An 8,423-nucleotide genomic window follows, 5' to 3' on the forward strand; every position below is an offset into this window, starting at 1 on the left:
GTCAGAGCCGGAGTCGGAGCCTGATAAAATCCAGGAGTCGGAGTCGCAACTGTGGCTTACCGACTCCACAGCCTTGGTGCATGCGCTGTGCAACTGCCAGGTCCTCAGCACTGGAACCGGACATCATGCATCATAATGGGCGCACGGCGATTAACCCCGTGCGTGCCTCAGAGGCAAAAAGACACCAGGCTCCATGCGAGGAATGCAAGGAGGGCACAGAACCGCATGTGCACAGCCGTGGGCAAATCAAAGAAAAAGAATTGCCGTAATGATAAAAACGGGTGCATACAAACCCCTATAACAGTAATGAGGGGTGAAAGATAACACATACATAAAGACACATCCAAAAACCATTACAAAATAGTAATAACAATAAAAAAATAACAGTATATGTATAATGTAATAGATCAAAAATGCAATAGTTTAGGATGAGACGCATCAAGAACAGTAAAGACACACATCCAAAAACCAAATGCAGTTTATAAATGAAGGTCTTCTTGTAAATGAATGGCACTTCTGAACACCAACTGGCGTTGTTGGAGCCCAGGATCAAGCATGGAGCAGGCTGAGGCCTGATGTTTTTTGCATGTGGAGGCAGCAGGAGACATTGTCGTCCACACAGCAGGGGAACAGCAGACATTACTGAACCCCACTAGCACAGGAGCTAGTGTTTTGCTCTGTGAAGACGGCACTTCTGAACACCAACTGGCGTTGTTGGAGCCCAGGATCAAGCATGGAGCAGGCTGAGGCCTGATGTTTTTTTGAATGTGGAGGCAGCAGGAGACATTGCCGTCCACAAAGCAGGGGAACAGCAGACGTTACTGAACCCCACTAACACAGGAGCTAGTGTTTTGCTCTGTGAAGACGGCACTTCTGAACACCAACCGGCGGTGTTGGAGTCCAGGATCAAGCATGGAGCAGGCTGAGGCCTGATGTTTTTTAAATGAGGCAGCAGGAGACATTGCCGTCCACACAGCAGGGGAACAGCAGACGTTACTGAACCCCACTAACACAGGAGCTAGTGTTTTGCTCTGTGAAGACGGCACTTCTAAACACCAACTGGCGGTGTTGGAGCCCAGGATCAAGCATGGAGCAGGCTGAGGCCTGATGTTTTTTGAATGAGAAGGCAGCAGGAGACATTGCCGTCCACACAGCAGGGGAACAGCAGACGTTACTGAACCCCCTAACAGGAGCTAGTGTTTTGCTCTGTGAAGACGGCACTTCTGAACACCAACTGGCGTTGTTGGAGCCCAGGATCAAGCATGGAGCAGGCTGAGGCCTGATGTTTTTTGAATGTGGAGGCAGCAGGAGACATTGCCGTCTACACAGCAGGGGAACAGCAGACGTTACTGAACCCCACTAACACAGGAGCTAGTGTTTTGCTCTGTGAAGACGGCACTTCTGAACACCAACTGGCGGTGTTGGAGCCCAGGATCAAGCATGGAGCAGGCTGAGGCCTGATGTTTTTTGAATGAGGAGGCAGCAGGAGACATTGCCGTCCACACAGCAGGGGAACAGCAGACATTACTGAACCCCACTAACACAGGAGCTAGTGTTTTGCTCTGTGAAGACGGCACTTCTGAACACCAACTGGCGGTGTTGGAGCCCAGGATCAAGCATGGAGCAGGCTGAGGCCTGATGTTTTTTGAATGTGGAGGCAGCAGGAGACATTGCCGTCCACACAGCAGGGGAACAGCAGACGTTACTGAACCCCACTAACACAGGAGCTAGTGTTTTGGTCTGTGAAGACGGCACTTCTGAACACCAACTGGTGGTGTTGGAGCCCAGGATCAAGCAAGGAGCAGGCTGAGGCCTGATGTTTTTTGCATGTGGAGGCAGCAGGAGACATTGCCGTCCACACAGCAGGGGAACAGCAGACGTTACTGAACCCCACTAACACAGGAGCTAGTGTTTTGCTCTGTGAAGACGGCACTTCTGAACACCAACTGGTGTTGTTGGAGCCCAGGATCAAGCATGGAGCAGGCTGAGGCCTGATGTTTTTTGAATGTGGAGGCAGCAGGAGACATTGCCGTCTACACAGCAGGGGAACAGCAGACGTTACTGAACCCCACTAACACAGGAGCTAGTGTTTTGCTCTGTGAAGACGGCACTTCTGAACACCAACTGGCGGTGTTGGAGCCCAGGATCAAGCATGGAGCAGGCTGAGGCCTGATGTTTTTTGAATGAGGAGGCAGCAGGAGACATTGCCGTCCACACAGCAGGGGAACAGCAGACATTACTGAACCCCACTAACACAGGAGCTAGTGTTTTGCTCTGTGAAGACGGCACTTCTGAACACCAACTGGCGGTGTTGGAGCCCAGGATCAAGCATGGAGCAGGCTGAGGCCTGATGTTTTTTGAATGTGGAGGCAGCAGGAGACATTGCCGTCCACACAGCAGGGGAACAGCAGACGTTACTGAACCCCACTAACACAGGAGCTAGTGTTTTGGTCTGTGAAGACGGCACTTCTGAACACCAACTGGTGGTGTTGGAGCCCAGGATCAAGCAAGGAGCAGGCTGAGGCCTGATGTTTTTTGCATGTGGAGGCAGCAGGAGACATTGCCGTCCACACAGCAGGGGAACAGCAGACGTTACTGAACCCCACTAACACAGGAGCTAGTGTTTTGCTCTGTGAAGACGGCACTTCTGAACACCAACTGGTGTTGTTGGAGCCCAGGATCAAGCATGGAGCAGGCTGAGGCCTGATGTTTTTTGAATGTGGAGGCAGCAGGAGACATTGCCGTCCACGCAGCAGGGGAACAGCAGACGTTACTGAACCCCACTAACACAGGAGCTAGTGTTTTGCTCTGTGAAGACGGCACTTCTGAACACCAACTGGGGTTGTTGGAGCCCAGGATCAAGCATGGAGCAGGCTGAGGCCTGATGTTTTTTGAATGTGGAGGCAGCAGGAGACATTGCCGTCCACACAGTAGGGGAACAGCAGACGTTACTGAACCCCACTAACACAGGAGCTAGTGTTTTGCTCTGTGATGACGGCACTTCTGAACACCAACTGGCGGTGTTGGAGCCCAGGATCAAGCATGGAGCAGGCTGAGGCCTGATGTTTTTTGAATGAGGAGGCAGCAGGAGACATTGCCGTCCACACAGCAGGGGAACAGCAGACATTACTGAACCCAACTAACACAGGAGCTAGTGTTTTGCTCTGTGAAGACGGCACTTCTGAACACCAACTGGCGGTGTTGGAGCCCAGGATCAAGCATGGAGCAGGCTGAGGCCTGATGTTTTTTGAATGTGGAGGCAGCAGGAGACATTGCTGTCCACAGCAGGGGAACAGCAGACATTACTGAACCCCACTAACACAGGAGCTAGTGTTTTGCTCTGTGAAGACGGCACTTCTGAACACCATCTGGCGGTGTTGGAGCCCAGTATCAAGCATGGAGCAGGCTGATGCCTGATGTTTTTTGAATGAGGAGGCAGCAGGAGACATTGCCGTCCACACAGCAGTCGAACAGCAGACGTTACTGAACCCCACTAATACAGGAGCTAGTGTTTTGGTCTGTGAAGATGGCACTTCTGAACCCCAACTGGCGGTGTTGGAGCCCAGGATCAAGCATGGAGCAGGCTGAGGCCTGATGGTTTTTGAATGGGGAGGCAGCAGGAGACATTGCCGTCCACGCAGCAGGGGAACAGCAGACTTTACTGAACCCCACTAACACAGGAGCTAGTGTTTTGCTCTGTGAAGACGGCACTTCTGAACACCAACTGGCGGTGTTGGAGCCCAGGATCAAGCATGGAGCAGGCTGAGGCCTGATGTTTTTTGAATGTGGAGGCAGCAGGAGACATTGCCGTCCACACAGCAGGGGAACAGCAGACGTTACTGAACCCCACTAATACAGGAGCTAGTGTTTTGGTCTGTGAAGATGGCACTTCTGAACACCAACTGGCGGTGTTGGAGCCCAGGATCAAGCATGGAGCAGGCTGAGGCCTGATGTTTTTTGAATGTGGAGGCAGCAGGAGACATTGCCGTCCACACAGCAGGGGAACAGCAGACGTTACTGAACCCCACTAACACAGGAGCTAGTGTTTTGCTCTGTGAAGACGGCACTTCTAAACACCATCTGGCGGTGTTGGAGCCCAGGATCAAGCATGGAGCAGGCTGAGGCCTGATGTTTTTTGAATGTGGAGGCAGCAGGAGACTTTGCCGTACACACAGCAGGGGATCAGCTGACATTACTGAACCCCACTTACACAGTAACGATTGTGTTTTTCTGTGCATACAGCACTTCTGAGCAACAACTGGCGGTGTTGGAGCCCAGGAACAATCATGGAGTAGGCTGAGGCCTACTAGGAGCAAGTTTAAAATCTGAGGGAGTGTGATTTTGGAGGCAGCAGGAGATATTGCCGTACACACAGCAGGGGAACAGCTGATGTTACTGAACCCCACTTACACAGGAACGAGTGTTTTGTTCTGTGCATAAAGCACTTCTGAGCAACAACTGGCAGTGTTGGAGCCCAGGGTTTACAGTTCAGGTGGTAGAAACATGAACACAACAGGAGACCTGGATACTTTTGCCAGCCAATTATTTATTCTGGAAGAGGACTGGCAAATTCCAGGGAGATCCAGGCCTTGTTCATTTTCAGAAAAGTAAGCTGGTCAATGTTATCAGAGGATAGTCACGTGCGACGGTCTGTTAGTACACCACCTGCGGAACTAAAGACGCTTTCCGATAATTCACTGGCAGCAGGGCAAGCCAGCACCTCCAATGCATACTGGCTAAGCTCTGGCCATGTATCCAGCTTAGAGACCCAAAACTTGTAGGGGGAAGAGCCGTCTGGGAGTACACTGACAGGGCAAGACATGTAGTCTGTCACCATCTGACAGAAATGTTGCCTCCTGCTGACTGGAGCCGTCAGTGATGGTGTAGCCATTTTTGGCTGGCACACAAAACTTTGCCACATTTGGGCCATACTGGTCTTGCCTTGTGCTGCGGCGCAGCCTCTGCTCCCTCTTTGTGCAGAGCTTCCTCCACTGTCTCGACGCACAGAGCTGCTTTGAAAAGCACTATCAGCACTGCTCTCGGGTGGAATGGAAAACATGATGGACTGCACCAGTGTGTCTTGGTACTCCCGCATTTTACGCTCCAGGTTCAACGGTGTTATGATGCTTTGTAAGTTGTCCCGGTAGCGAGGATCTAGGAGGGTGTACACCCAATAATCAGCCATGTGGAGTATGTGGGCGATGCGGCGGTCGTTTCTCAGGCACTGCAGCATGAAATCAACCATGTGCTGATGACTCCCAACTGGCCAAGAAACGCTGTCCCCTGCTAGAGGCGTCATCTCTGCCTGCTCTGCATCACCCCACCCTTGCTGTACATACTGACTACTAGAGCCTTGTGTACCTCCCTCCTCTGGAGAGATGTCTTTCTCCTCCATTGACTCCTCCTCATCCTCCTCACAAAGTGTCCCCTGCCTAGGCCTTTGTGAGGAACCACGTTGCTCAGAATGTCCAGAAGCAGATGGCATTTGTGACTCCTCATCCTCCAGCTCTTCCAAAACCTCGTCCCTTAGTGCTTCCAGTGATTTTTGAAGCAGGCAGATAAGGGGGACAGTCATGCTGACTAGTGCATCATCTGCACTCGCCATCCGCGTGGAATCATCGAAGGCACGCAAAACTTGGCAGTTGTCCTTCATAGTGGCCCACTCTGTGGTGCTGAAGTGTGACCGGCGCACAGTGCGACTTGTTTGCGCCTGATGCAGCTGGTAATCCATTACTGCTGCCTGCTGCTCACACAACCGCTCCAACATATGTAACGTTGAATTCCACCTGGTGGGGAGGTCACATATGATACGATGTTCTGGAAGGCGGAATCGGCGTTGCAGAGCTGCAATGCGCGATCTTGCCATGCTGGAATGCCGCAAGTGAGCGCACTCTATGCGGACCTTGTGCAGCAGTGCATCAAGATCCGGATAGTCCCTCAGAAAGCTCTGCACGACCAAGTTGAGCACATGTGCCAGACAAGGTATGTGAGTGAGGTTGCCTAGGCCCAGAGCTGCCACCAGATTTCGGCCATTGTCACACACTACCAAGCCTGGCTGGAGATTCGCTGGCACAAACCACACGCCGCTTTCCTGCATGATGGCATTCCAGAGCTCCTGCGCTGTGTGGCTTCGATTCCCCAAAGAAATTAATTTCAGTACGGCCTGTTGACGTTTGGCCACGGCTGTGCTCATATCGGTCGTAGCAGGCTCCTGCAGCGCTGATTCAGAGGAACTGGAGTATGAGGAGGAGTCAATGTGTACAGACTGGATTCCTGCAATCCTTGGAGTTGGCAGAACACGGCCACTCTCAAGATCTGTACCCGGCTCCACAATATTGACCCAATGGGCAGTGAGGGAAAGGTATCATCCCTGTCCATGGTTACTGGTCCACGCATCGGTAGTCAGGTGGACCTTGCTACTGACGGCGTTTAGTAGCGCATGTTTAATTTTTCCCTCCACATGCTTTTGCAGGGCAGGGACGGCTTGCCTGCTGAAATAAAAGCGGCTGGGCAAGGTGTATTGTGGGACTGCCAATGCCATGAAATTACGGAAGGTGTCAGTCTCCACCAGCCTGAATGAGAGCATTTCAAGGGCCAGTAGTTTTGCAATGCCAGCATTCAGAGCCTGTTTTCGGGGATGGTTTGCCGAGTATGGCCTCCTTTTCTCCCATGCCTGTGCTACCAATGGCTGTAGAGTGGCCTGGGAATGTGAGGATGACAGGGAACGTGGTGCTGTGGGTGGAATGTCACTGGGTCTCTGGACAACAGTGACAGAGGTTCTTCCATGGCGATCCTGTGAGGAAGCCGAACCAGCTGTGTGTGAGCTGGAGGAAGAGGCTACAACACGAGCTGAAGAGGTGGTAGGTGGTGCTGTAGGTTGGCCTATGTCTTCAGTGTGTCTTTGTAACTCCACCACGTGCTTGGTCTGCACATGTTTCCACATATTTGTGGTATTCAGGTTGCTGACACTTTTCCCTCTTTTGACTTTATGATTACACAGCTTGCATTTGACAAAGCAAATGTAATCTGCAACTGTGTCAAAAAAGGACCACGCACTGCAAGTCCTGGGAGTGCCCGTTTTGGGTTTTGGAAGAGGAATGCACCTAACGGGTGCCGAAGTGGAGGCTATAGGCAACCAAGTCTGCCCCCTCCCTCTCCCTCTTGTTTTGGCCGTTCGGGGAATCTGTTTCTCAGAGCTGCTCCCACCACCTTCCTGTTCCTCACGCCATGATGGGTCAAGGACCTCATCATCTACACTCCCCTCTTCAAACACCTGCTTCTCCTGGGTAGTCTCGCCAGCACAGTATGCACCAGAAAGTGGCACCTGAGTCTCATCATCTGATGCGTACTGAGGTGTACTGACCATAGGCACTGGCCCACTCGCCTCTTCAGATTCAGAGGGACAAAGCAGTTGCGCATCACTGCATACTCCCTCTTCTTCACATTCTAGAATGCTGCTTGGCTGGCCCCGTTTCCAAGCCAAGAGATTCAGAGAACAGAAGTAGAGATGGCTCCTGTCCAGGGCTCTCTGACTGCCTGGCAATTTGGCAGGTGGTGAAGAGTCAGATGGTTGCTCCTCAGTGCTCTGGCTCTGAGAGAATGTGGAAGTTATTGAAGTCGATGCGTTAGCTGCCATCCATCCAAAAACGGCTTCAATTTGTTCATCCCGCAGCAGTGGGGTACGGTGAGGTCCTACAAAGCTGCGCATAAAGGACTGTTGCCTGGTAAAATTGGGGGATGCTGAGTCACTGGTGCCCACAGCAGGCACAGAATCCCCACGTCCTCTCCCTACTGAAACTCCACGCCCACGACCACGTGCCTTAGGCTGGTTTCACACTTGCGTTTTTTTTCGCGGTATTTTAGCGCTAAATAGCGCATGCGGTTTTTTTTCCTATACTTTGCATGGGATGCACTTATGTGCGCATACACATGCGTTTGTACGCGTTTTTCCGCGCATGCGTTTTTTTGCGGTATGCGCTCGGACGCACAAAATGCAACCTGTTGCATTTTTTGGGCGTCCGACTTGCCTCAAAAAAACGCATGCGCGCGCAATGCGTTTTTTTACAGCAAGACACCCATTATAAGTCTATGGTGAGCATATGTGCGCATTGGCATGCTTATGTATGCGTTTTTTTGCACATGCGTTTTTTTTTTTACCATTAGTTTAGACAATGGAATTTAGGGGTTTGGGTTAGAGTTAGGGTTAGTTAAGGGGGTTTAGGGTTAGGGTCAGGGTCAGGGTTAGGGTTAGGATCAGGGTATGGTTTGGTTAAGGGTTAGGGTCAGGGTTAGGGTTAGGATCAGGGTATGGTTTGGTTAAGGGTTAGGGTCAGGGTTAGGATCAGGGTATGGTTTGGCTAAGGGTCAGGGTTAGGATCAGGGTATGGTTTGGTTAAGGGTCAGGGTTAGGGTTAGTAAAGTCA

The sequence above is a fragment of the Dendrobates tinctorius genome, unplaced genomic scaffold, assembly GCF_039654945.1.
Source record: "Dendrobates tinctorius isolate UK_male_01 unplaced genomic scaffold, ASM3965494v1 ptg000184l, whole genome shotgun sequence".
Classification (NCBI taxonomy): Eukaryota; Metazoa; Chordata; class Amphibia; order Anura; family Dendrobatidae; genus Dendrobates; species Dendrobates tinctorius.